Source organism: Chrysemys picta, chromosome 17 (assembly GCF_011386835.1).
Source record: "Chrysemys picta bellii isolate R12L10 chromosome 17, ASM1138683v2, whole genome shotgun sequence".
Classification (NCBI taxonomy): domain Eukaryota; kingdom Metazoa; phylum Chordata; order Testudines; family Emydidae; genus Chrysemys; species Chrysemys picta.
In genome coordinates, this window is record NC_088807.1 from 3,678,081 (window position 1) to 3,703,911 (window position 25,831).

At 56.6% G+C, this 25,831-nt stretch overlaps 1 protein-coding gene across 5 annotated transcripts in view; it reads right to left on the minus strand.

Moving 5' to 3' along the window:
* The window catches only part of LOC101943385 (leucine-rich repeat and fibronectin type III domain-containing protein 1), a 51,195-nt gene extending 31,591 nt beyond the window's left edge, over positions 1 to 19,604 (minus strand). For 2 of the 5 annotated variants that reach the window (XM_005293174.5, XM_005293173.5), the window contains exon 1: positions 18,939 to 19,604. The gene's annotated coding sequence lies outside the window, so the exon portion shown is untranslated. Of the gene's footprint in view, positions 1 to 173; positions 1,470 to 18,934 lie in introns of those variants that run through there. The other 3 variants (XM_042844907.2, XM_065570871.1, XM_065570870.1) reach the window with 3 other exon arrangements.
* Positions 19,605 to 25,831: the final 6,227 nt, after the last annotated feature.

The window sequence follows — 25,831 nt, forward strand, 5'->3', positions numbered from 1 at the left end:
GGAGGCAGGTTCTATTCCGAGCTCTGGGAGAGGAGTGATATCTACTGGTTAGAGCAGGTGGGCAGGGCTCCCAGGATCTAGTCCCAGCTCTGGGAAGGGAGCGGGGTCTAGTGGTTGGAGCGAGGTGCAATAAATCAGGCCAGCTGGGCTCTAGCCCCGGCTTTGAAACTAACCTGCTGTTTGACTGGGCTCCGGGGGGGGGAATTTCACCTTTCACGCTCCCTTCGGGTCCTGTTGCTGCCAGGGAAGGTCTCCAAGGAGCCTGGAGAAAGCAGATTCCAAAACAACCGGCCTGCTCTGCGGAGTGCAGGGGGAGCTGCCCGTTCACGTCACTGGCTCTTCCCAGGTGTGCAAGGAGCCAGCCCTTGGAAGCCAGAAACTCAGGCCCAAACCCTCCACTGAGGGCAAGCGGCATCATCTGATTCACACCAGCTGGAGATCTGGCCTCACTGACTCCCGATTACACAGCTGGGGATGCAGCCCAGGCTCTGGAGGGCCCTGTCTCTTTAAGTGAATACAAATAACGCCCTAATATTTGTCTTCAAACAGACCGTCGCGTGGTACGGGCCATCCTGCACCTCGAAGCCGAGGCTCTCAAAGAATTAAGAGCCAAGTCCCCAGTCAATGAGGCCACTTGCAATGCCTTGAAGGAGAAAGCCACTTTCTTACCTCCAAGGGGAAAATGGCATAACCACGGTCACCCAGTGGGTCAGTGGCAGAAGTCGGAACTGAACCCAGGAGTCCTGACTCCCAGGCCCTGCTCGACAGACAGATGCCTGAAAGCCTGTTCTCTGGGCAGCACGAGTGCTCGTGGGGACCGTGCCTGGCTAGCCGCCAAAGCTCTGTACAAAGACAGAGCAAGGTTATTAGCCCTACTTTTCAGATGGGGAAACTGAGGCATGGAGTGGGTGGGGGTAGAGAGACTTGCCCAAGGTCACGCAGAGCTAGGAAAGACAACCAGAAGGCCCGGCTCTGAATCACCCCTGCTCAAACCACTGGACCCCACTCCTCTCCCAGTACTGGGAATAGAACCCAGGAGTCCTGGCTCCACCACTAGACCCCACTCCCCTGCCCAAGCTGGGGATAAAACCCAGGAGGCCTGACTGCCAGCCCACCCAGTTCTAACCACTAGACCCCACTGCCCCCACCCCTGAGCTGGGGCTAGAATCCAGGAGTCCTGACTCTGCCATCCTGCCCAGCAGAGCCCGCTGCCAGAGGGGGCCAGGGGAGAAGTGGGCAGCCGAGAAAGGCCCTAGTCCCGAGTGGAAAGTCCAGGGAGCCAGTGCCCATGAGTGCCATGCTGCTAGTGGGAGCATGGGGATGGCGTTATAAAAGATTCCCGCATGATGCATGGGTCACCCGGACAGCAGGTGGAGGACACAGTCAGGGTGGGTGGATTCATGAAGTGTGAAACCGGCATGGGCCGGCGCTGGAAGAGATTCACTTCAAGGAGACGATCTTGGCCTAGCACGTGCTGCAAAAGGGTGAGGAACAACCGCAGGCCGCCAGGGTGAGATCTCAGGCCACATGGCGAGTAGATTCCCCCCGGCCGGTTGTCATTCCTGGAAGCGCCCTGCCGTCTCCCTCCCCACAGATCCGGTGCCCAATGCCCAGCGGGCACAGCCCAGCCTAACCCAGGATCCAACCAACCCCAGGAGTTTTGCATAGAGAAGGGCTGCCCCATGCAAGGCAGCCTTGCTCGGTGCCCAGCCCCCTGGCCCAGTGGTGGGCTGCAGAGGACGGCCTCTGGGCGCTCCGGCAATGCTGGGGAGGGGAGCAGGCGGGCACAGAGCCAGCGGACGAGCACCAACATCCGTCTGTCAGCCAGGAAATGGAGCAGAAAATCCCCTTTGTTTGAGAGGCAGCCAGCTGTGGGTGGGGGCACTCTGGCTGACCCCACTGTGCCTCCCCCGAGCTCTGGGCACGGGGCGGGCGAGGGACTGAATCCACCTCGCTTGATCCCATTCCCCCAGCCACCAGCTCCCTCCTTGGTGGGGAGGGCGGCTCGCACCCCGATCTCTCCAGCTCGCAGCAGGACCGAACGGCCAGGTAACCCTGCAGCCTGGGCGTCCCCCGTCCCCCATTTCACCCCCAAATCTCTGCCACAATACCGGCACCAAAGCCAGCGCTTCCCCTGCTGCTCCATCTCCTCCGTTGCTCCCGCCCTGGGCTGGGCTCTGAGTAACGCTTTCGGGATGGGAATGGACCCCTGAGATCCACCACCCCGTGCAGGCTCCCCAACCCTGGCACAAGGGCCCTGCCCCCAGCCTGGGGGGATCGGGGGCGTGGCCAGGGCACCCTGCGCTGTGGCTATTCTCTGCCCCCCAGGGCCCATCAAGGATGGACTGAGGGTATGTCTGGGGCACACTGTGCTGTGGGTCTTCTCTGCTTCTCCCTTTGGGGGTGGATCAGGAGTTAGAGAATTGAGGGCGGGGGTCCTGATTTTTCCATCTTGTGAATGTTTTTGAGAGCTCGAAAATTTGGACCCTCCCAACCAGGACGAAGCGTCAAAAACGCCAAAATTTTCACAAATCGAAAAAACCAAACAAAAACCCCTCCACGCTTCGGTTCCCGTTGGATCGCCTTGTTTCAAAACGTTTTCTTTGGCTTTGGACCTCGTCCCTTCTTGTCCTCTTGGTTTCCAGCCTGAATTGCTTCCGATGGGAACCAAAACGTCCTTTCGAGCCGGCATTTTTCATTCCCCAAACGTCCCGCGGCAGCGTCTCCAAGATCTCAACCCTTCGCCTCCCCACGGAGTCGGGACAGCCCTCCAGTCCAACCCCCTTTTGCAGACACTTGCCACTTAGACACATCAGGATTTTCGATGGCAGTCGATGCATCGGAAAATTCCCGACCGGTTCTGCTCGGGTGAGCTCGAAGCTTGGGGAAGGGAGGCGGGTCGGTTCTGGTGCTGCTGCTGGTAGCCCTGGGAGGAAGACGTCTCCCGGGCGAGGTGGAGCTGGCGCCACCACCGCGCTCAGCGGTGCTGGGAGGATGGAAGCAAAGGCCGGGCTGAAGAAGGAGCTGGTTTCTGCAGGGTGATTTACGGGTCCCCGGCCCCGGCTTGGCTCCCGTTTCTGTTTCAAGCCCCTGTTGATCCCGTGTTGGTGTTGGCTGCAGCTCAGGACGTCGCTAATGGACGCCAGGGGACGGAGGTGGCCAGAATACCCAAGCGGCCGCAGCCAGCGAGTGGGGGGCACAGGGCTTTAGGGGTGAAGGAGGAGGAATGAATGTGACTCTGAGGCTAGCGCCCCCAACCCCCCGCCATGTATCTCAGCTGTAGCTTTGTTGCAATCTAGGGCCAGATCCGCAGCTGGTATAAATCAGTGTCACTCCACTGGAGTCAATGGGGCCAGATCCCCAGCGGGTGTGAATGGGCCGTCGCTCCAGTGGAGTCAACGGGGCTGATTCCCCTCTCACCCTGGCGTGGATCAGGTGGCAATGGAGATACACTAGTGGAACTGAGAGCTGAGGCAGTGATTGGTCACTCAAGCCACCTGGTCTCATTTCTGCTCCCTGACTGGATACGCATAATCATCATCATTCATAAATCCCCCTTGACGCGCTTCCCAGTCCAGATTTTCCTTTCCACTGGATGCTTGTGGAACCCGGGAACCTGCCGCGGTTGGGTGGAGCGTTGGGAGCACCGGCCAGCGGCACTTCCCCTTGGGAAAGGGTTAACAAACAGGCATTGGCCTCACCCCCCTGCCTCGCCCCCTGCAGCAGATATCCCACCCGGGCTCCAAAACGCCTCTGAGGGGCAGTGGAACAGCCTTAACCCCATTGCAGAGATGGGGAAACTGAGTCACAGAGCGGGCAAGGGACTTGCACACGGTCATACAAAGGCAGAGCTGGGGATAGGACCCAGGAGTCCTGACTCCCCCGGCCCCTGCTCTAGTAGGGTGACCAGACAGCAAGTGTAAAACATCGGGATGGGGGTGGGGGGTAATAGGAGCCTATATAAGAAAAAGACCCCAAAATTGGGACTGTCCTTATAAAATTGGGACATCTGGTCACCCTATGCTCTAGTCACTAGACCCTGCTCTCTCCCAGTACTCTCAATAGAACCAGGAGTCCTGCTTCTCCAGTTTCCTGCGCTAATCACTAGACCCCGTTGACCTCCCCCAGCTAGCAAAAGAACCCAGGAGTCCTGATGCCCACAGCCTCTGCTCTAACCACTAGACACCACTCTCTCCCAGTACTCTCCATAGAACCCAGGAGTCTTAACTCCCCCCTGCCAATTTCCTGCTCTAACCATTAGACCCCACTCCCTTGCAGACCTGGGGACAGACCCCAGGAATCCTAATTCCCAGCGCTGCTGCCTTAACCCCCTAGACCCTATTCCCCTTCCTGAGCTGGGAATGGAACCCAGGAGTCCTGGTTTCCAGCACGTACACACAAGCCCCATCCCTCTTGGAGATTTTCACAGGTAGTATTTGGGGTTAATGTCCCAGCAAGCCAGCTACAGGTCAGAGCCACACCCCAGCCTCCTGAACCACTTTCCGATCCCTGATGCTGGAAATAAAGCCAGGGGAACGAATCTCACGTTATTCCTGGCCCACGAACGATTCCCCGGGCCCCGGAAAAATGCAACCGAATGCAAACCAAATCTGCTGCATTGTGCTAGCGTGGCTGCCCGGGAAGCCTGCTATTTACTGCCCTGAATAAAAGATCTCCCGAGGTTGCGATGCGAGCAGGATCTGGACAGATGCCAGCGGAGAGAGAAAGCTTTGCTGGAACGCGGGCAGCTTTAAAGAGGTCGCATGAGCTAGTGGACAGAGTAGAGGACTCAAGAGACCTGTGTTTTATTCCTGGCTCGGCCGCTAAGCTGCCTCTCTCTGTGACTCAGTTTCCCCCTCTGGAAAGCGGAGATCATGAGACTGGCCTTCGATGGAAAGCGCTTGGAGATCTATGGATGGAAAGCGATAGGTGAAACTGAAGGATTCTCTGTCTTTTTGTCTGCCTGGCCAGGCTGTTGTCACTGGTAGGGTTTGCGTAGGAGTGTATCATTCTGACAGGCATATGACATGCTCAGCAAATGAAATGTCCACCCTCTGGGAACGGCCTACGTGCTGACAGTCGTTTTCCTTCCGAATTGGGACCGAAAAGTCAAAACAAACTGAAAAAGTTTCACCGCACGAAAAGTCCTGAAAAACGTTTATTCGGGAACAAAAAAAGCCGATGTTTTGATGGCGACCGTTGGACATTTTTCATTTGAAACAGTGAGCCCAAAGCAACCTAATAGCAATGAAAACGTGCCGCACCTGGCACGATGGGGGCCTGGGCCATGTCTGGGATGCCGAGGTGCTACCGTAATATACCTATTGGCAATATAAATGTACAGCACCTGGCACGATGGAGGCCTGGTCCATGTCTGGGATGCCGAGGTGCTACCGTAATATACCTATTGGCAATATAAATGTACAGCACCTGGCACGATGGAGGCCTGGTCCATGACTGGGATGCTGAGGTTCTACCATAATACACCTAATAACAATAAAAACGTGCAGCACCTGGTATGATGGGGGCTTGGGCCATGTCTGGGGTGCTGAGGTGCTACCGTAATACACCTATTAGCAATAAAAACGTACAGCGCCTGGCACGATGGAGGCCTTGGCCATGTCGGGGGTGCCTAGGGGCTACTGTAATACACCTAATAGCAATAAAAATGTACAGCGCCTGACACAACGGGGGCTGGTCCATGACTGGGACTCTGAGGTGCTACCGTAATACACCTAATAGCAATACAAATGTACAGCGCCTGACACGATGGGGGCTGGTCCATGACTGGGGTTCCGAGGTGCGACCATGATAAACAGGATTAATAATAATAATAGGTCTCTGCTGTGGATGACATTTTACATGGCGACACCAATTTGTGACAACATTTCCAACCCAGATTTCCCCTGTCAGAAGGCGCATTTTGAAGTGAGTCGATTCCTGGCTTCCAGTCTGGCTTCCCAACGGAAAAGCAGAAAAATTTCGGCTTTGCCTCCCCTACCAACAAAAAGCGCATCTAAACAGCAGACTCACGATAGCTTCCCCCAATGCCAAATCCTCCCGGAGATACGACACAGCCCGTTTTTAACCTCCACGGCGCAAGTTAAGGCCAAATCTATCCCCTCACCTCCACCTGCAGCTTAATCAAAATCCACCTTTTCCCACCGGGGACTTTGATTTCGACCAACCCACATTTTGCCTCCTGGAGAAACGCCGGCCCGCTCTCAAGAGGAGCATTTGAGTGTTCACACGGTGGAATCCTGTGCCCAGTTCGGGGCACCTGTGCCCAAGGAAGATGAATTCCAACCAGAGGAGGGGCAGCCCGAGGCTGCTCAGATGATCCAGGGATTGGAGAACTGATCTTAGAAAGGAGACTGAAGGATCTGGGCTTGTCCTGCCTAACACACAGTCTGGGAGACACCAGGCAGGGGGAAGCGCTATCGGAGCTCAGGGATGACGCTGGGACAAGCCCAGCTGGGGATGAACCAGCCAGGGTTCAGTGGAGGCTGGAGAAGACAGTTTCTAATTATCAGAGGAGGGAAGTTCCTGCCGCGAGGAGTGGGGGAAACGCAAAGCTTAAGAACGGCCATAGTGGGTCAGACCAAAGGTCCATCTAGCCCAGTATCCTGTCTTCTGACAGTGGCCAATGCCAGGTGCCCCAGAGGGAATGAACAGAACAGGTGATCATCAAGTGATCCATCCCCTGTCACCAGTTCCCATCTGCTGGCAAACAGAGGCTAGGGACACCATCCCTGCCCAGCCTGGCTAATAGCCATTGATTGACCTATCCTCCATGAACTTAGCTAGTTCTATTTTTGAACCCTGTTATAACCTTGATCCATTTATGAATGGGATGATTTCATAGGGCTGGCTGGGATAGCAGGGACTGGGCTCCAAGACCCAGGAGGTCTCTTCCAGTCCAATGTTCCCACGTAGCGCCTAGCAGCCCCGGTCACAGATCGGGTGCTAGGAGCTGTACAAACACAGAGCATGCCCCAGGGATCTTACAATCGATGGGTGAGCCAAGGGCCAGCAGATGGATCCAGACCGACAGACGGGGAGCACCAGGGGACAATGAGGGGATAGCGATCAGCCCCCAGTGGCAACAATCTCACTCCTGTAACCACTTTGCCATCATAGGGGGTGTTCATAGATTCATGGATTCCAAGGCCAGAAGGATCCACTGTGATCAACTAGTCGGACGTCCTGCACAGAACAGGCCAGTGAACGTGCACAAATTATTTCCCGTTTGAAGTGAGCAGATCTTCTCGTCTTGACATAAAAACTGCCAGGGATGGAGAATCCACCACCCTGACCCTCGGTGAGTTGTCCCAATGGTTAATTTCCCCTGACTGTTAAAAATTGGCAACTTATTTCCAGTCTGAATTTGTCCTGCTTCAACTTCCAGCCAGTGGATCTTGTTAGACCTTTGCCTGCTAGACTGGAGAACCCATGATCAGTTGTCGGTTCCCCATCCAGACATCTATAGATCGGGATCAAGTCATCCCTTTGACCTTCTGTGATGTTGCACTCCATATGTTATATGGAAGTATGCATATGAGTGTGAATATGATGTAACTGGAATACGCTTTATGCAAAAGGTCTCTTGTAAGGTATCATTACAAAGCTTATAATCTACTGAGTGTGATCATCCGATTTGTTTGCATGTATTATTTCTATGTCTGGAGTTAGGAGAATAAGATCTAAACTTGTATTATGGATGTAAACATATTACGTGGAAGCCATTAAGGGTGCTCCAGAATTAATGACCTGTAAATGGCTCTGTTTACTTGCAAACCTTCCTGGGTAGGTGTGGGCCAGCCCTGGAAGAATGGAGGCTAGGGTCTCACAGGACATGTGATCATGTCACATGATACTGGAATCCATCTTAAATCTGGTACTTTTCCATTTAGAAGGAGAGGGGTGGGGACACAGAGAGACAAAAGATTCCCGCCTTGTGCCAAAGCTATAAAAGGGGGTGGAGCAGGACAAAGGGGGCTGCCAGTCATGAGAAAACCCCTGCTTACCACCTAAGATGTCTGCTGGGTTAAACAAGGACGGTACCAGGGGAAAGGATTGGGCCCAGACTAGGAAAGAATCTAGTCTGTGAAAGAAGCTTATTGGATCACGTCTGAGGGTGAGATATTACCGGTAATCGATTTCTTAATGGATTAAACTTAGACTTGCATGTTTTTGCTGTATTTTGCTTGGTGAATTACTTTGTTCTGTCTGTTATTACTTGAAACCACTTAAATCCTACTTTTTATACTTAATAAAATCACTTTTGTTTATTAATAAACCCAGAGTAAGTGATTAATACCTGGGGGAGCACACAAGATGTGCATATCTCTCTATCAGTGTGATAGAGGGCGGTCAATTTATGAGTTTACCCTGCATAAGCTTCATCCAGAGTAAAACGGATCTATTTGGGGTTTGGAGACCATTGGGAACTGAGTGTCTGGGGGCTGGAGATAGCTAACCTGCTGAGTGGTTTTCAGTTAAAGCCTGCAGCTTTGGGGCCATGGGTCAGACCCTGGGTCTGTGTTGCTGCAGGCTAGCGTGTCTGAAGTCCCAAGCTGGCAGGGGAAACAGGCTCAAAGGTAACGTCAGCACGTCAGGTGACGGTCCCAAGGGGGTCTCTGTGACCGAACCTGTCATACCTTCCCTTTGTCAAACTGGTATACGGCCCATATCTATAGTCACATGATCCCTCCAGCCAGTCACCATGTTATCAGTTGACCAACTTCTCAGCATGGTCGAGTAGCTAAGGGAGTCTGGAGACCCAGGTTCTATCCTCACCTCGGCCATGAACATCCTGGGTGACCTTGGGCCAGTCACAGCCCTGCTCTGTGCCTCAGTTTCCCCCCACTGTCTATCTAGACTCTTTGGGGCAGGCCCTGTCTCTCACACCGCATTCAAGGGTGTGTCTACACTGCCAAAAAAAGGCAGGTCCTTAACTCCGATTAAAATAGTAGTGAAGATTCAGAGACTTTGGTTGACGTTTATAGGGGAGCCGGGATTCTGGCCATGACCGGTGCTATTTTGACCCAGGTTGGAATAACAGAATCATAGCAGTGGCGGGCTGGAAGGGACCTGCAGGGTCCTGCCCTGCCCTGAGGCAGGATAAAGTATCCCTAGACTACCCCAGAGAAGGGTTGTCAGCCTGTTCTTAAACACCTCCAATGATGGGGATCTCACAACCGCCTGTGGTCACCTGTCGCAGGGCTCCACTATCCTGAGATTTAGCAAGTTTCTCCTAATATCCATCCTAAATCTTCCCTGCTGCAGACTTAACCGGGACCTTCCTGCCCGACCTTGGCAGATGGGGAGAGGATCGCTAAACTGAATTACAGACACACCTTTGGTTTTAAAGGGGGGGGGGCTCACCCTGTGTGCCGCTGAGAGCCAAAGCCGACACACACGCCCTTGACATCAACGGGGACGCTCTGGGTTTGCACCTGGCCCCTGTTCCACTCAAACCAGTGAGGCGGCACCAGTTTTGCACCAGTGAGGCCAACTCCACCAGCTCCGAACCGAGCTGTTTGCTGGTGCCCCTGGTCTTTCACAATCTGTTGGTTTTCGATTCCCCCGCCCCTCCCTCCCCGCCAGCGATCAGCCGTGTCTGCTAGGGGGACGGACAACCTTTCCTGCCAAGCCCTGACTACAAAAGAGACTTCACCCAGAGCCCTTCAGCCACACATCAGCCTGTGGGTTAACTCAATTAAGAGCCCATGCGCCGAACCGGGGAGCAAGAGACATGTAGCAACATCAGGCCGCGCTTAAAACAAGAAACATTAAGCAGGAAATAATCATTGCAGAGTGGAGAGCTCTCATGCAAGGTAAATGTGCCTCTCAAGAAGCTTTCATCCTATCTCCCTGGGTTTTTTAGCGTTAACAGGGATGTCTCGAGCAAGGTCTCCGCACAGGAACAGTGCCAGCTCGCTGATATGAATAGCGCCGGATCAGTTTGCTTGGGTTCTGTTCCCCCGATAACCACGCTTCACTCCTGAAACACGCCCGGCTCTTCCGAGGCGCGGTCCTTATCAGATGGCGGGGGAGCGAGAAGCAGCTGGTGCGCAAAATGTTTGGGGGGGGGTTTCTTCTGCTATGATTATGAGCCGGATTCATTTCTTTTGCCTGGGTGACGTTCCCCGCTAGAGCTGATGGGACAACCAAAATCCCTGGGGAAAACGGCACGGTGTGGAGCCAAACACGTAGTCTCGGGAAAAGGCCAATTTTGTCACAGGAGGGAATGTCAAGAAAAACCGGGAGAACTGACGGGGAATTGTTTGGCTGGGGGATAATTGACAAGAACCTTCCCACGGCAGGAGCAGAACCAGACCACTTTGCCCACCCCAGCTGCAGGGTTTGTGAGGCCGAGAATCCGGGTGCTGACCCTCAGCAGCCCCCCGCCCCAAGCTTTTGTCAATTGCACTTTCCCCTGACTGTGAAATAGACAAGAGCCTGGGCGGGGGGGGGGGGGGGGGGGGGCAGCCAGGACAGCATAGTCTCAATTCCCCCCCCGGCAAATCGAATTTCTTCGGCAAAACTGGATTTTGCCCATGGACAATGTTGGTTTTGTGAAAAGGGCGTTTTTTTCGTTGGAAAATTATTCTGATGACATTCTTCCAATCAGCTCTATTCCCTCCCCCCCCCCCGCCCCGTTCCCCTCCCCCAATGTCTGGTTTTAAAGACTCCGTCGGCCAGGTCCTCAGCTGGTCTAAACTGGCATCACTCCATTTAATGGAATTACGTTGATTTACACTCTCTGGGGATGTGGCCAATTTGTGTTATGTCAGCATAAAACAGAGAGGAACCCAACCCAATTCCTCTTAAAACGAAATGAAATAGCCAAGTGAGGCACTTGCCAGGAATTATTTATACAACAGATTGTATAAATATCATTGAAGTATATAGTGACCCCCAACCCAAATCAGGGCCCCCATCACGCCGGGCGCTGCCCAGACCCCGACCGAGATCAGGGCCCCGTCGCGCTGGGTGCTGCCCAGACCCCAACTGAGATCAGGGCCCCGTCACGCTGGGCGCTGCCCAGACCCCGACTAAGATCAGGGCCCCGTCATGCCCGGAGCTGCCCAGACCCCAACTGAGATCAGGGCCCCGTCACGTCGGGCGCTGCCCAGACCCCGACCAAGATCAGGGCCCCCTTTTCACCAGGCACTGCACAGCCACAATGAAAGTCCCTGCCCTGAAAAGTTTACAATCTAAAAAGACAAAGGATCATTCTTCCCATAGTACGGAGGGGGAAACTGAGGCACAGAGGGTTGTTGTTGTTTTTTAAAGGGCCTGCCCTTCTAAAGAGCTTGTCTCCTATTTCGGCACCGAAGACAGTGGCCAGGTTTTCAGAAGCTCTCGGCATTCTGGGTGCTCTATTTTATGGAAACCATGGTCATAAGCATCAGGATGGGCACTTTGGGGGAAAAAAAGCAAGACGGGGTCCCACCAACACTGCCGGAAACTGAACCCACGATTCCTGGGTCCCAAGTGAGTGCCTGAAGCACAAAGCCAGCTACAAACCTGCCCTGGGCAACAACCCCAGGCGGTAGCCCTGCAATGGCTTACGTGACTTTCCTCCGGCGAGGAGTTCCACTGAGCCCCATGGGGCGGCTCAGGTGAGGAAAGCTACTTAGGTGTGTAAGTGTTTTCAGGATCGGGTCCCAGCTCCGCTAGGGTAACGCACGGGGAATATGCACGGCAGTCCACCCGCCATCAACCCAGAAGGAATCACCAGTCAACCAGATGGCCCAGTGTCTGCCAAGAACAAGCCTGGTTCAGGAGAGGCCCATCCATTGGCAGATGTGCCACCTCTCCATGCAGCAGACTCTCCTGGGTGACTGTGGGCAAGCATCTTCCCCTCTCTGTGCCTCGGTTTCTCCATCGATAGGGATAATTCTATCTTGTCTATTTAGACTGGAAGCTCTTTCTAGCAGGGGCTGTCTCTCACGCTGAATCTGGGCAGCGCCCGGCACGACGGGGCCCTGATCTCGGTTGGTGTCTGGGCAGCACCCGGCGCGACGGGGCCCTGATCTCGGCTGGGGTCTGGGCAGTGCCCGGCGCGATGGGGCCCTGATCTTGGCTGTGGTCTGGGCAGCACCCGGCGCGACGGGATCCTGATCTCGGTTGGTGTCTGGGCAGCACCCGGCGCGATGGGGCCCTGATCTCGGCTGGGGTCTGGGCAGCGCCCGGCACGACGGGGCCCTGATCTTGGTCAGGATCTGGGCAGCGCCCGGCGTGACGGGGCCCTGATCTTGGCTGTGGTCTGGGCAGCACCCGGCGCGACGGGGCCCTGATCTCAGCTGGCGCCACTATGCTACCATATTACGCCTACTAACAGGGCCAGGTGGTGCACTCTACCCTTGCTACTGCTACAGCCCCTATTATCCTAACATCTGAGCACCCGCAATCACCCCTCACACACTGCGGGAGGCGGGGCGAGGCTCTCGTCCGCCTCGTACAGCCGGAGGACTGAAGGTTAAGCGATGTGCCCCAGGCCACACAGGGAGTCACTGGCAAAACGAAATCCCAGCTTAGCACCCAGCCCACTGCACCATCGCCCGAGCCAGCCCCACCTCTGTGCTCTTCTCCAAGGGAAATCACGGCCAAGACTCCCACCAGAGCTGAACTTCGTCTCCTTCCAGCCACCCCTGGCCCTTCGCCAGGCCCACCAGGGCTCTGCCATCTGCTTGGGGAAAGTCCTGGCCCGCTTCGCCAGCCTTTCTGCCGGACACCTGCGGAAGAGACCAACTGTCCCGCGCCCTTGACCTTGCGTCCCTGACGCCCTTTGTGTTGGAGCAGCGACGGGACCGACAATGGGCTGCCCCGGGCGCTTTGACAGCTTTTTAACCCTCCGTCGAGCTGTGGGCAGCCATGTTCCAAATGCAGGCCCTCCCGCTCCCCCCCACCCCGCTGACAAGCTCCTTCCCCCACGCTCGCTTGCGAAAGAAGACAAAAAACGACAACAACAACAAAACCCCAACAACACACCCCTGAGTGGCGGCTGAGTGCTGTTCAATCCAATTCAATAAACCCCCATGGGCAGAAGATGGACTGTTTCAATGACCCACGTGGCAGGCAGAGGAGCTGGGCCGGGATGAATGAGGGAAGCCGGGGTATTGCAGGGCCTATGGGGGTTTTGGGGGGCGGGGGGCTCTGAACCCTGGCTTGTGAAACTGATGCCACACTATGTAGGGAGATCAGGTATGTCGGCCTTTGCCACAAGGCCCCTGCGTCATTCCCACGGCCTCTTGTCAGGGGCAAGGACTATTCAGTGCCCCCCTTCAGCTGAGTTTGCCTCCACACTGCCCAGGTCTGGAGGGCATCAGCCTGTCATGGGGGGGGGACACGCTCACTCCCCAAAGTTTGCTCCAATCTATTTCCAAATGCCGCCTCCTGAGTGCACAGAGGGGCTCGTTCACTGGGATCAGCTTCTACCACTGGGCCAGTGCAGCCCTGCCAAAGCTGGAGCATCTCCATCACACTGCCAGTTCAGCCCTGCCACTGCCCCAGTGCACCCCATCACACTGCCAGTACAGTTCTTTATTGCCCCAGAGCACCCCATCACACTGCCAGTATAGCCCTGCCACTGCCAATACAGCCCTGCCACTGCCCCAGAGCACCCCATCTCACAGCCAGTACAGCCCTGCCACTGCCCCAGAGCACCCCATCACACTGCCAGTACAGCCCTTCCACTGCCCAATGCACCCCATCACACTGCCAGTACAGTTCTTTATTGCCCCAGTGCATCCCGTCACACTGCCAATACAGTCCTTCCACTGCCCCAGTGCACCCCCATCACACTGCCAGTACAGCCCTGACACTGCCCCAGTGCACCCCCATCACACTGCCAGTACAGCCCTGCCATTGCCCCAGTGCACCCCATCACACTGCCAGTGCAGCCCTGCCATTGCCCCAGTGCATCCCCATCACACTGCCAGTACAGCCCTTCCACTGCCCCAGTGCACCCCATCACACTGCCAGTGCAGCCCTGCCATTGCCCCAGTGCATCCCCATCACACTGCCAGTACAGCCCTTCCACTGCCCCAGTGCACCCCATCACACTGCCAGTGCAGCCCTGCCATTGCCCCAGTGCATCCCCATCACACTGCCAGTACAGCCCTGACACTGCCCCAGTGCACCCCCATCACACTGTCAATACAGCCCTTCCACTGCCCCAGTGCACCCCATCACACTGCCAGTACAGCCCTTCCACTGCCCCAGTGCACCCCATCACACTGCCAGTACAGCCCTGACACTGCCCCAGTGCACCCCCATCACACTGTCAATACAGCCCTTCCACTGCTCCAGTGCACCCCATCACACTGTCAATACAGCCCTTCCACTGCCCCAGTGCACCCCATCACACTGCCAGTGCAGCCCTGCCATTGCCCCAGTGCATCCCGTCACACTGCCAATGCACCTTTCAACATGCTGCTTCTCTCAGCACCTCCCTCTGTGACCCCGGCTAGAGAAGCAGCCCTGCCTGTGATTAATTCCTTGCATTACCTGCACCTCTAATGACACCGCACGCGTCCAGCCAGTGCCCATGACGTGGCTCTCCGCTGCTCCCGCCACTTATCCGCCAGCTCAGCCACGGCTGCCCATTTAGAGACATGATGTCTAGAGGAGCATTTGCAGGGCACATCTTGTTATAGACATGAGGCTGCAGCATGGACTCCATCCCTCCTCTGTGCCTACCGCTGCACCGTCCCCCTGCTCCTTCCCCCGCCAGCCACCCAACAACAGAATGAAGTGGCAGGGAAAGAAAGAAAGAAAGAAAGAAAGAAAGAAAGAAAGAAAGAAAGAAAGAAAGCTGTATGGGGCTGGGGGGATAGACAGAGATGTGTGCATGGGGACAGCAGAGATATGAGAGAGATGGTGCGTATAGGGATTGGGAGTGGGTATGGAGATAGAGATAGAGATGGGGTGTCTGGGGGCAGAGATGAGGTGTCTGGGGGCAGAGATGGGGTGTCTGGGGGCAATGGGGGTGTATGGGGACAGAGGGGGTGTATGGGAGTAGAAAGAGCAAGGTGGAGTGTATGGGGATAGAAACAGAGGGTGTATATGGGACTAGAGAGATGCTGTGTGTGTATGTGTGTGTGTGTAGATAGCAAGGGGGTGTATGATAGAAAGGGGGGTATGGGGATGGATGGAGGGATGGCATATGGGGTGTATGGATTGATAGATGGGGTGCATGGGTAGGGATGCATGGGGGTGTACAAGGATGGATGGATGGACAGATGCATGGGGTGTAGGAAGATGGATGTATGTATGTATGGATGGATGGATGATGAGGATGGATGGATGGATGGATGGATGGGGTGTAGGAAGATGGATGGAGGGATGGATGGATGGATGGATGGATGGATGGATGGATGGATGGATGGATGGGGTGTAGGAAGATGGATGGATGGATGGATGGATGGATGGATGGATGGATGGATGGATGGATGGATGGATGGGGTGTAGGAAGATGGATGGAGGGATGGATGGATGGATGGATGGATGGATGGATGAGGAGGATGAATGGACAGATGGATGGATGGATGGGGTGTAGGAAGATGGATGGATGGATGGATGCATGAAGACCTAGATAGCTAGATGCAAGGGGAAGGGATGGGAGGAGTAGACGGCTCTGGAAGGAACAGAGAGGTGCAGCAGACCGGAGGACTAGCAAGGCAAGGGGCCAGGCCACATGTCCTGAACATGCTTCAGCCCTGCAGCCCTGTTGCTCTCACAAACGGGGTTGCTCATGGCTCTGGATTCCCTGGGAGCTGGGCAGGGGCAGACCCCAGGAGGTGAGACATGAGGCTCTTTGCTTTCCCCAAGGCCCTCCGTGACTGTCCCCATTGGGCCAGACCCTCCGCTGGGATCAGTGGCTGGGAGCTCCCGTCCTTCATTACCAGCTCACGTCAGCTGGGAGCCAGGCCTGCAGGGTTGCTGCTTTTTACCCAGGTAACGCACACTCGTCACACTCTCACATTGGGAATGACACAGCACACACAGAGCTACACACACATACACACTGACACATCCCCAGAGATACACAGGCACTGATACACACCTGCACACACACTGACACACAAGCACTAACAAACACACACAACTACACACACTGATACACATGTGGAAGCAGAGAACACACTGATACATACAAACCAACACACACAAACACACACAGATACGCACTGGCCCACAAATACACACACTGACCCACACTGATGTGCACACGGTAACAAACAGACACAAACTCACAGCTACACATGTTTACACACTCACGAACACAGAAACACACATACTAACAAACTAAAACTGGTATACACACAAACACATTGATACACACAAACTAACACTGGCACACTGATATACACCCAAACACACTGATACACACACAGTCACACACTAACAAACACACAGTCACGCACTGACACACATAGACTCCCACATCCACACACGCGGGAAGTCTCAGGTGTCTGACAGTGGAAGGAAAGGCAAGGAATTAAATACATGTATATATTTGAAGGGGGAGGAGTAACCTCTTTGGGGCACCGCATGCCCCCCTCCCAAACTCCCCAGCAGACCGCATGCAACAGAGGGGAAATTTAGCCAAGCCAAGGGGCCTGGCTACTTTAAAGCCACTTTCGGGCCCGCTCCAGTGTGGAGTTGATCAGCAACTGGAGTAAATCAATGTCATTCCCCTGAAGTTGCTGGACTGTGCTGATCTACACCAGCTGTGGCTCCGCCCCTCCCTGCCTGACACACTCCTTGCACGAGGACTGCTGTCCTGGGTGGTTCACATGCATGGCTGGCACTCATCCGAGGAGTGAAATGTCTGTGCGAGAGAGATTGGGCATGCCAATGTACGTGTGTGCACCAGTCAGGATGTGTGGGAGTGTGTGTGTGTGTCAGTGCAAGCCCGAGTCTATATAGGAATGTGTGTCAGTGTGTGTGTGTCAGTGTGTGAATGTGTGTCAGGGTGTGTGAATGTGTCTAGGTGTGAATGTGAATGTGTGTCCATGTGTGTCAGTGTGTATCATTGTTTTCATATCATGTGTCCGTGTGTCTGTGAATGTGTGTGTCAGCGTGAGCATGTCAACGTGTGTCCGTGTGTGTGTCAGCGTGAGCATGTCAATGTGTGTCCGTGTGTGTGTGTGAGAATGTGTGTCAGCGTGAGCATGTCAATGTGTGTCAGTGTGTGTGTGTGAATGTGTGTCAGCGTGAGCATGTCAACGTGTGTCCGTGTGTGTGCGAATGTGTGTATCAGTCTGAGCATGTCAATGTGTGTCAGTGTGTGTGTGTGTGTGAATGTGTGTCAGCGTGAGCATGTCAACATGTGTCCGTGTGTGTGCGAATGTGTGTATCAGTCTGAGCATGTCACCATGTGTCCATGTGTGTGCGAATGTGTGTGTCAGTCTGAGCATATCAAAGTGTGTCCATGTGTGTGTGTGAATGTGTGTCAGTGTGAGCATGTCACCGTGTGTCCGTGTGTGTGTGAATGTCAGTGTGTCAGTGTGAGCATGTCAATGTGTGTCCGTGTGTGTGCGAATGTGTGTGTCAGTCTGAGCATGTCAAAGTGTGTCCATGTGTGTGTGTGTGAACGTCAGTGTGTCAGTGTGACCATGTCAATGTGTGTCTGTGTGTGTGCGAATGTGTGCCAGTGTGCATGTCACTGTGTGTGAATCCCAATGTGTGTCAGTGTATGTGTGTGTGTGTGTGAACAGACGAGAGCGAGCCACAATTTTAAAAAACCAGAAAGGCGGCCGACACTGCGTGTGCTCCCCGGCTTCCCATCCACCCTTGAGCCCCAGCTCCAAAAGCATCATTCAGCAACCTTGGGGGCAGGAGACAGAAACAGGCCAGTCTAGCAACAACCTGCGGCTGGGCACCGGCACCCCGGGGTACGACTGGGTTCCGTGTGGATGCGCATCTGGAGGGGGGGGGTCACCCTACTCCGCCCAGCTACCAATATGGTGGCCGACCCCCCCCACCCGAGGGGCCGTGGAGGGGGCTGGGGTGGGAGCTGGCAGATCAAATCCGAAGCCTGGACAAGGTTTTCCAGGTAGCGATGCGCCGGCGCTGCACCTTCCCGGGTGCAATGATTTTCCATAGGACTCTGCAGGGCTCCGAGGGGAGAGGCAAATGCACCAGATCGAGGGGGGGGGTCTATGGACCAGCTCTGCCCTGTTATTTGTCTGATAACGCCCCCCCCCCCGTCCCCCGCCATCCCATGCACCAGGTGAGGAAATGTCTCCCCAGAGAAGCTCTCTGCAGTTCAACACCATGGACAGCAGCAGAGCAAAGATCCCACCCTGCGCTGGTTGGGTTGGGTTGGGTTGGGGGGTCTAAGACCCAGGTTCCCCGAGAGCTGGCGAGGATCACACACACACACACACACACAAGCTTCGTAACCAGGTGCCACCCCAGTGTCTGGCAGCACCACCCAGCCCCTGCAGCGGATGAGAATCTGAGCCAGGCAGAGAACTGGCAGAGATGCCAGACAATGCCCCCTCCTTACCCCCCCACACCAAAAAAATCCCCCTACCACCTTGCCAAATCCAAGTGCTGGTATAACACAATACAATCCCCCCCCTTCCCCGCCACACACCCCTCACCAACCGCCCCCCCCATCCCTGGCACGATCCCACCCAACCCCCCCAATTCCTGGAATGATTCCCCCCCAACCCACCAACTCCCCATCCCTGGCACGATCACCCCCCCCCCCCCAACACACACAGCCCAGCCCTGGCAGGGTCTCATACCCCCCTCCCCGCACCGCACATTACCAACCCCAAGCCTGGGCATCACATCTCCAAACCTCCCCCCCCTCCGATAAAACCCAGCCCCAGAAGCCCCCACCCCAAATCTTCCCCCCTCGCCCACCGCTGGCGAAGGGGAATCCGCGCCGCAGCCCAGGTAGCACCTACCTTTTCGGGGAGCAGCGGGGCTCGCTCAGCCTATGGGAGGTGCCATCCTGGATTTTTCTCTCTCTCTCCCCCCCCCGCCCCCCAGGGATGCCGGATGGATCCAGAGGGCTCCGTGCGCCCTGCTCGGAGCGGGGGCGGGGGGGGGCGCTCAAGGGGCCCCACCAGGCCGGTCCCCTGCAGGCTCCATCGGAGAAATCCACAAACAAAAGCAAGTCTCGGGGCTGGATCCGCAAAGGGAAGGCGGGGGGGTTGGGGGGGGGGGGAAGGGCTGGCTGGGCCCCGACTCCCTCCTGGGCTGGGGTTGCCCCCGATGATCCTGCGCTATGGAGAGGGGGGTGTGTGTGAGGGGGGGGGGGGGCTTTGGCCCGGCTCGGTTCCCCGGCGATCCGGATCAAGAAGGGGCGGGGGGGGGGTCCGATCCGCCGCCGTTCGCGGCTCCTTCCTTGGCTTTTCCCAGCCCGCAGAGCCGGGGCTGGGCTGGAAAGAAGGAGGAGGGGGAGGCGGAGCGCAAAGGGGACGCGCCTCGCCGGAGCCGGGCGGAGAGGCCAGGGCGCACGGGCCAGGGCGCACGGCAGGATCGGGTCGCCTCGCAGCCCCCCCGCCCCACGCCAGGGACGGGAGGGTGGGGTGATGGGGAAAGCGGGAGGCTGGGGGGGGGGAGGGGAAGGGAGGGAGGGAGGCGGGTCTGCCCCTTTCCTGCAGATGGAGAGGGAGGGATTTGGGGAGGGAGGGACGCGCGGGGAGGCGGGGCGAAACAACACATTGGAAATCTTTAGCACTGCAGCAGCTGCACGGAGGAGCCGGAGCCGGAGCAGGGGGGGAGCTGGGCGGGGGCAAGGGGAAGGGGAAGGGCAGGGACAGGCGCAGCTGGGAAGCTGCAGAGAGATGGGGCAGCCAGGGGACAGGGCGCTGGGAGGGGGGAGGGTGGGAAGGGAAGAGAGAGATGAAGGAACAGAGGGATGAGGACGGGGGGAGAGAACAGAGGCTGGGCTGGGTGTGTCTGGGGATGGACTGAGAGAGGCAGCCAGACAGGAGGAGGTGTGGGGGGCTAGACAGATAGACAGGGAGGGGGCAGGATAGAGGCAGAGCCAGGCAGGCAGAGGGATGGGGAGGGTATTTTCCACCCCGAAAAGGAACCCAGGTGAGGGCAGAAGGGCAGCGCCCAGGAGGACGCGGATGAAGGGGTGGAGAAGGGAAGGGGTGGAGGAGAGGGAGGGAGGATCTGCCAGAGAACTGAATAGAAGGATGGAAGGAAATGGAGAAATCGGTCGGGGGGGGGGGGAGGGGAGGGCAGCTGGAGGGATAGATGGCAACTAAATAAAGGGGACACATGGGTGGAGCAGGAGAGAGCTCGCACGAGGGTGGGGTGGAAGCTCGCACGAGGGCGGGGTGGAAGCTCACACAAGGGCGGGGCAGAAGCTCACAAGAGGCTGGGAAAGGAGCTTGCACAAGGGCAGAGTAAAGGCTTGCACTAGGGTAGGGCAGGAGCTCACACGAGGGCAGAGTGGAGCTCACTTGAGGCCAAATCAAGAGTTTGCACAAGTTCCTCCTCTGGCCTCAGCGCCCCCCCCGAGACTACCGCCCCCCAGCTCTGGGCCCAGTAGGCTTTTAGCAGGCCCAAGCTCCCCCCACCACACCAGGGATTTAGCCAGTACCCCAGGCACCCTCCCTGCACAGCTGGGGCCAGCCAAGAGCCCCGAGCCCCTCCCTGTCCATGAGGGCTTGGCCACTAGGGGGCTTCTTCCCAGGAGCCATTAGGGGCTGCAGCCAGCCAGTGGGGAAGGGAACATGGCCACGCATGTCCCCAGTTCTATTAACCCTTTCCCCGCTCGGCACAGCCCCACAGGCAGGGGTGAGACACGGGGATCACAGGGACTGGTGCAGTGTTCACTTAACGACGCGCACCCCCCCCCCCAGCCGCCCTGGGAGAGCTGATTGCAGGTTTGGGGTGACTTCCTCCACTGCTCCCATGCCCAACCCAGCCTTGAAGCACAATAGTCCAGTGGGCAAACGTGTGCGTGCGTGTGCACTTGGAAGGATTCGATTTTCACCAGTAGACGTCGCTCCCTGTCGATTTCACCGCAGATGCACTCAAACCGCCCCCAAAATATTCCCATCCCTCACAAGCCCCCTTTACAAACAGACAAAGTAAGACAAGCGCGTGTGCGGGACGGCCCTTTCCCTGGCCTGCTCTGCCATGGGCGGTTGCCCACTTGTGGTTTCACAGCTAGCAAGCTTTCACTTTTTGAATCTCAGGGTCTGCTCGCATCTGACCCCTCCCCCGCCACCGCCGTCTAATCCCCCTTCCCCAAAATTTCCCCCAACATTTAAACAGGGGAAATGCTTGAAAATCAACATTGAGATTATCAGTGGAAATTATCAAAAATAAAAACTGAAATCTGTCAAGCTTATCTATGCCTATAGAATCAATCTATCCATCCCCTTACACCCCCATCTTAACTATCCATTCCCTTACACCCTCTATCTATCCAACCCCATGCACCCCATCTTATCTATCCACCCCCTTACACCCTCTATCTATCCATCCCCATGCACCCCATCTTATCCATCCATCCCCTTACACCCTCTATCTATCCATCTCCTTACAACCCATCTTATCCATCCATCCCCTTACACCCTCTATCTATCCATCTCCTTACAACCCATCTTATCCATTTATCCCCTTACACCCCCATCTTATCAATCCATCCCCTTACACCCTCTATCTATCCAACCCCATGCACCCCATCTTATCCATCCATCCCTTTACACCCCATCTTATCTATCCACCCCCTTACACCCTCTATCCATCCATCCCTTTACATCCCCATCTTATCTATCCATTCTGATACACCCCATCTTATTCATCCATCCCTTTACACCCCATCTTATCTATCCATCCCCTTAAACCCTCTATCTTATCTATCTATCTATCTATCCATCCCCACACACCCTCCATCCATCCACTCCACAGTGGGTTTCCATTCATTGGACTCTCAGTGCATTCCTTCATCAGCAACCAAACTGGCAGCTGGGCCTGTAAAAGGCGAAGGGAAGGAGCCGTGGGCCAAGCTGGAACCGCGTGAAGCAAGACCCAGTTCTGTGGGCCACAGATAAGATCTGAAGTGGGTGCGGCGGGGTGGCAGGATACCAGGCTAGATGGGCCCATGGGCCCACTCCAAGACCCCGCGGGAGGAGGGGGGATACCGGGCCAGCTGCACCCACTGATCTATCATCACTGTTTTGTTTCCACACTCACTTTGGCACGTGCCACTTCATACTGAGCTCCCAGAGCGGCTTCTGCTTTGAAGGGGAGCAGGGGGGAGGGCAGATGAGCTGACCCTCCCCACCCCCCACCACTCCGCCGTTCCAACACCAGCATCATAACGGAGTCACCTCGTTAGGACTGGAGATTCATGAATGATGCATGCGCTGCTTGGAGAGCGAAGCCCCCCCCCCCCAGCCATTAGCATCTGATTTGTGAGGCCGCGTGTCTGGCGCTTCTGTTCAAAGGCTGCTTCTGTCCAAGAATACCATTGTCCCAGCTCTGCAACCGGAGCTGGGTTTTTATCTCAGGCTAAACAGGCAGCGACGTGATCTCAGCTGGTCCAGATGTGCAGCCCCTGTTCCCTTCCCCAGCCGGTCACCGGCTGACTCAGCGGGGGATCGAACCCATGACCCTTGAAAACACAGAGGGCACCCAAACTGCTGTGCATGGCTTGGCCTCCAGGGGGCGACCGAGAGCACTGCATTACAGGGGACCACATGGCCCCGGGTGGCTTTTCACCACTAAGGGGCCCAATCCAGTTTGGGCCATTCGCCGGCTTAGGTGAAACAAGTTGGGTGGGTCTCAGCCCAGCTCCCCAGGGCAGAAGAGATCCCAGGGCAAAATGTATCAGCCCCATGCCTGGAGCTGGCTCCTTCTTAGCCAGGAGCGGCCCGGGCCCCAGAGGGCGAATTGTCCTGGGAAGGGAGAAGGGAGGAAGTGGGGTGGGGTGGGGTGGGGTGGCGAATGAAGGAAGAGGCTGGGCTAGTGAAAGGAGAGCAAAGGGGAGTGGGAGACCGAGGGGTTGTTACCTAGTGGTTAAGGTACTGGCCATAGAACCCGGACTCCTGGGTTCAATTCCTGGCGATGCCTCAGACTGCCCTGGGGTATGTCGCTTCGTGTCTCTGGCCCCTATAATCCTGACTTCCAGCCCCAGCCCTTCTCTAACCACTAGACCCCACTCCCCTCCCAGAGCTGGGGATAGAACCCAGGAGTCCTGACTCCCAGGCCCAGCCCTGCTCTAACCACTAGACCCCACTCCCCTCCCCGAGCTGGGGAGAGAACCCAGAAGAGCAGGCTCCCAGTCCTCCTGGCTCTAACCACTAGACCCCACTCCCCTCCCTGAGCTGGGGATAGAACCCAGGACTCCCAGTGCCCTCCCCCCCCCCCCGGCCCCACTCACATGCTCTGGGGTCTCACAGCACGATGCAAGTGTCTCCCAACAGCGCCCCCTGGTGGTTACCCATCTTCCATACACCCCTGGCTTGCAGGCTGTAAGAATGGGTGGGCCTGAGGCCTGGACCCCGATCCAGCATGCTGGGGGGGGGGGCTGGGGGTCTCTGATCTGGGGGTTCAGTCTCCTTGGCAACCTCCTGTCTCCCCCAGCAGGCCCATGGGGTTCTCCCTGCCCCGGGGTGCTCTGTGCCAGCGCCCCCCGCAGGAGGCTGCAGGGGGAAGGCGGCACTTGCTTTCCCCCCGAGGGCCAGGATCAACCCCCACAGCCGCTCGCCGGTGGCCAGGTCCTGGTGCGATAACAGGCTGTCTCATACCCTGCCACCCTTAGCAGCTGGCGCGCTGCCCGTTGCAGCTTGGCAGAGCGAGCGGGGCTGCTGGAGGAGCAGATGATATCGGTGCCCACGGGAAATTAGTGTGATTTCGATGCCAGATCTGAGCTTCCACCCCACTCCCCTCCCTGCAGCAGGGCGCTCCTCTCTGCCATGCTGGGGTCTGATCTGACTGTCTGGGGGGCGCGCCCCTTACTGAGACCCCTCCACCCTGCTCCCTGCAGCACGGCGCCTCCTAGTGGGTTGATTCCAAGTTTCCTGCTGTAACTCACTGGACCCCATTCCCCTGCCAGAGCCAAGAATAGAACCCAGGTGTCCTAACTCCCAGGCCTCCCTCTCCTCTTCTAAGCCAGTAGCCCCCATTCCCCTGCCAGAGCCGAGAATAGAACCCCGGAGTCCGGGCTCCCAGCCCATAACACTAACTACCAGCTAAATCCTTTAGGATTGATGTAAACTGGCCTGGAAAAGAAGGAATGAATCCATGGGCGTTCTGTGGGGATGGAGATTGGGGAAGGGGGCATTGCACTCAGCTTCTCCCTGGTCCCCAAGCCTGCCCCATATCAGAGAGCCCCACATGTGCTATGTCTCTTCTGCCACGTGTGTGTCCCCCCCCCCATCTCCCCCAGCTCAGCATCTACCCAATCTACCCATCTCGGGGGTGGACACGGACAGAAACTGGCTTCCTGCTCAGGCAGTGCTGACCCCAATGCCCCAGCATGGCGCTAGGGGGCGCTGTGCTGCAGGGAGTGGGGTGGAGGCTCAGCAGGGGGCGCTCTCCCCTTGCAGGCAATGCTGGCCCCAATGTGGCACTAGGGGGCGCTGTGCTGCAGGGAATGGGGTGGGGGCTCAGTAGGGGGCGCTCTCCCCTTGCAGGCAATGCTGGCCCCAATGTGGCACTAGGGGGCACTGTGCTGCAGGGAGTGGGGTGGAGGCTCAGCAGGGGCCGCTCTCCTCTTGCAGGCAATGCTGGCCCCAATGTGGCACTAGGGGGCGCTGTGCTGCAGGGAATGGGGTGGGGGCTCAGTAGGGGGCGCTCTCCCCTCTGAATCAGCGACACAGCAGAAAGAGATAGACATGCCCTATATTCTGGGGTTATTAATTCCCGTACTGACCCCATAGCCCACACGCCACTGTCTACCCATCCTTCCGCAGCGTCTCCATCCCTCTGTCGCTCTCCCCTCCGAGAGATTCCTTAGGTACCTGGTCCACACAAAACCCGACATTAAAAAAAAAACCATTTTTCAGCTTGCAGCATCAAGAACGCCCAAGTTAGCACCTGCTGAGTGAAGGGCGCCCCGTGCACAGGCATCGGGAATGGGGCAGGGGGCCCGAGGGGAAACTAGTGTGCGGCCACGTAACTAACGAGCGGATCGCTGCGCGTACGCCACCCCGGAGACATGGGCGGCCTTGATTCCAGCGTTTCGGGACTTTCAAGTGCTTGACTTTGCAACCCAGTCTTTGAACGGAGGTTTTGTGTGTGTCGCTTCCAAGATTTAAAAAAAAAAATCAATCTGGGGGGCGGGGGGAACAGAAATTCCATCTTGTGCCATCATCTTGACACACACACGCCCCCATGGGTCATCAGCCGGGCTGGCGCCTTTAGATCCACCACACAGGCCTCTGCGACTTGAGTTAATGGCGGAAGTGGTAGCAGTAGTAGGTTGTCATCCTCTATGTGGACTGGCTCTGGGGGGGGTCGGACATTTTGCCCCAGGTTTCACAGACGCATGGTGAGAATCACGGACCTTGGGCTCCATTCCAGGCTCTGGAGGACACGGCCTCTTCTGCCTATCCATCCCATCCTGCCCCTCCCCTCCAGTCTGTCCCTGTCTGCCCCCCACCCCCGGCTCCTTGCCTCAGTCCCATTCTCCTTGCCCAGCTAGTCCCAGATCCCCTCCCCCCGGCTCGTTATCTGATCGGTCTGACTCTTGTCCCCTCTGACACTGAATCAGGCAGCTTCCCGGGCCCAGCACGGGCTGGTTGGGAGCACAGGAGAGGCCAGGCTCCCTGCTTTCTAACAAGTCTGTCCTGAGTGTCTGCAAACCGGCTCATCCCTTGGCCAA